Genomic DNA, 3,541 nt, shown 5'->3' on the forward strand with positions numbered 1-3,541 from the left:
AATCATGAACCATAGCATGCATATTATTTCAAATAAAAGTCCACTCACGAATTAGGCCTAAGCCTGATGTCAATCTGGGGTCTCGTCTGCTCGAGCCTCTTCACGTCCTGTTCCAAATATAATATTAATTTCCCAACCAATATCCAATATTTAATCAAAATAGGCAAAATTACCCGAGAGCCATAATTACGCTCATCATTGCCTAACTTCGATATTCTTACATCGGAACAATCCGAACTTAAATATCATACTCAACAGTCGTAAATACAACCTCTCCAAAATACGACTTAAATCCTACGGCCGGATTCTACATTAATTAACCGCCAAAAATACCAAACTTCTGAAATTCACAAACCTATCCAAATCTCATCCAAAAATTCCATAATTCACTTCAATAATATCCCCTTAATATTCTACATTAAAAACCATAAAAATCTCCTAACCGGCGGCGGCTCCGCCGGCAGCGGCGGCCGGCAGCCGTTTTCCGGCGACCTGCAAATGCTACCAAATTTTAACAGAATCTTCCTCTCAATCTCCTCTACAACTTTCATGACCAACACATCACCCAATTCCAAGCCTAACTAGGCTAATCGAACGAAAATAACTTAAAAGCCTAGAAATTTCAACTCCACATTTCTCCTTACCTAGCTCAAGAGGGAGGGAGCTACTTGGAGGGGTTGTTGCACGGGAGGAGGGCTACAAAACCGTACCAAGCTTGCCCGGATTGGTGGCCGGAGGAGGAAGTTCCGGCGAAGGGAAGCTCGGGGCAGTCGGTTCTTTCGGGCGGCACCGCTCACTCACGGCAGCGCTAGGGCTCCTCTCACCGGTCCAGGGAGGCTGCTGGGTTGGAGGTCGATCGATTGGAACCGGTGCGGCGGTCTGGGGCGGCCGGACGGCGGCGGACGGCGGTGGTGAAGTTTCCCGGGTGGAGGGAGAAGAAACACGGGTGGGAAGAGAGAAAACGGGAGGGAGAGAGAGAGAAAGGAAGAAGAAAATGGGTTGGGCTCGGCCCAGCCGACCCAACATTCCTTTTAACCCAAATTTCCAAAATTCAACACCCCGAAAAATAATACCCGAATAAAAATTACCTTTTACTAGCTTAAATTTACTATTTTTACCGTCGTCGTATTTTCCCCATACGAATTATCCTCCACACATAATCGTCCCCGAAACCCCTCTAGGGACCAATTAAACTATTTACTCAATGATCGAGACGGTAAAATTCTTATTATAATCACGTTAGTAAATAAGGTAAAAATATAAGGGTCGGGATGTGACACAAGGTGAGTCAAGGCAGGTCCAAGGCAGCACAAGGCGGGTCAAGGCGGCCCTTTGGCTACCCTAGGCAGTGTAGGAATGCCTATGAGAGTCAAGGCGGCTCAAGGCAGGTCAAGGTGGCCCTAGACATGCCTAGGAGGGTCATGGCGACCCCTTAGCGAGTCATGGCGGTGCCTTGGTGGCTCTAGGCGGGTCAAGGCAGGGAAGGCCTAGGAGGGTCAAGGTAGTCCCTTGGCAACCTTAAACGGGTGAATGCGGTCCTTTGGCGGTCCTAGCGAGGTCAAGGCGGGTCAAGGCGGCTCTAGGTAGATCAAAGCAGGCCAAGGCGGCCGCTTAGCGGCCCTAGGAAGGCATGGCAGCCCCTTAACTACCCTAGGCGGGCCTATGTGGGCCTAGGAGGGTCCAGGCAACTCTAGCAGGGTCAAGGCTGCCCCTTGGTGGCCTTAGACGGGTGAACGCGACCCCTTGGTGGCCGAAGGCGGGTTAAGGCAAGTCAAGCCGGCCCATTAGCGGCCCAAGGCGGGTCAAGGCGGCGTCTCTAGCGGCCCTAGGCGGGTCAAGGCTACCCCTTGCCTTCCCCAAGCGAGCCCAGTAGGGTTAAGGCGGCCCCTTAGTGGCCCTAGATGGGTCAAGGCGCCCTAAGGCGGGTTAAAGCGGTCTAAGGCGGTCCAAGGCGGCTGAAGGTAGGTCAAGACGGCATAAGGTGGGTCAAGGCGGCCCTACACGAGTCAAGGCGGCTCTAGGCGGGTCAAAGCATGTAAAGACATCCCCTTAGCGGCCCTATGCGGGCCTATGAGGGCCTAGGAGGGTCCAGGAAGCCCAAGGCGTGTCAAGGCTGCCTCTTGGTGGCCTTAAACGGGTGAACGCGGCCCCGTGGCGACCCTAGCAGGCTCAAGGCGGGGTCAAGGCGGCCACTTGGCGGCCCAAGGCAAATCAAGGCAGCCCCTTGTCTGCCCTAGGCTAGCCTAGGAAGGTTAAGGCGGGTCAAGGCGGCCCTACACGGGTCAAAGCGGCCCTACACGGGCCTACCAGGGTCATGGAGACCCCTTGGCGAGTCATGGCGGCCCCATGGTGTCCCTAGGTGACCTAAGAGGGTCAAGGTAGCCCCTTGGCGGGTCTAGGAGGGTCAAGGCAACCCCTTGGCGGGTCAAGGCGGCTCCTTGGCGGCATTTGACGGGTGAACGCGGCCCCTTGGCGGCCCTAGCGGGGTCAAGGCGGCCCCTTGTTGGCCCAAGACAAGTCAAGGCGGCCTTTTAGCGGCCCTAGGAAGGTCAAAGCGGCCCAAGGGCGGGTCAAGACGGGCCAAGGCAAGTCAGGGTGGGTAATACGTAACAGTTTTGAAAATTTAGGATCCCGAGGTCATTAAGAGAATAAACTAAGACAAAACAAACTTGGAACCTCACTCAATACCTTTGAAAACAACACTTTCAGCAAATTTACAAAACACGGCACGCGTGAGTTATTTAAGCTCGATCGCAGGTAAAATAATAAAAGCAACGGATTTTTGATGCTAGAATTGTTCACAATATGTTAGGAGGCGTCTAGAAACATAGATGAATTCAAAAAACCACCTGTCAAAAAAAGTGAAATTTTTCAAAAACCTGTGTGCTATAGTAAAGGTTTTCGGCCCAAATCGGGCGAACTTGAAAGAATGGGTAATACGTAACCGTTTTCGAAAATATAGGTTCCCAAGGTCATTAAGAGAATAAACTAAGAAAAAACAAGCTTGGAAGCTCACTCAATACCTCTGAAAACCACACTTTCAGCAGCTTTACAAACCAAGGCACGCGCTAGTTATTTAAGCTCGATCGCGGGTAAAATAATAAAAGCAACGGATTTTTGATGCTAAATGACGTGTCGCGTAACCGGGGTCAAACAACTTCAATTTAATTACCCTGCAATCGTAGTAATATGGACAAGTAGGGATCGTTCTAGCCGGGGAAACCAAAGGGCGATCGAAAGAAGAGAAATCAAACAACTTATAAACAAGTATTCACATATATACATCGAAATATTGGGGGGTTTGAGATTGATTAATTCTAACAAATAATCTACTGAAAATTAAACCTAAGATTATTATATACAAGTGATCAACATACTCATGCAACACATAACACGAAAAACCATCAAGAACACATAACAACTTCATGCAAGGCTGGGCAGCAACGTTCAAATTATCTTAGACTCTAACCAATTCCGATTCTAATTAGAGCCGTTGCGGTTATCTAATTGTTAAGACTCCTCAAGTATTTAGAACCATCTT

Source organism: Fragaria vesca, linkage group LG2 (assembly GCF_000184155.1).
Source record: "Fragaria vesca subsp. vesca linkage group LG2, FraVesHawaii_1.0, whole genome shotgun sequence".
NCBI classification, from domain to species: domain Eukaryota; kingdom Viridiplantae; phylum Streptophyta; class Magnoliopsida; order Rosales; family Rosaceae; genus Fragaria; species Fragaria vesca.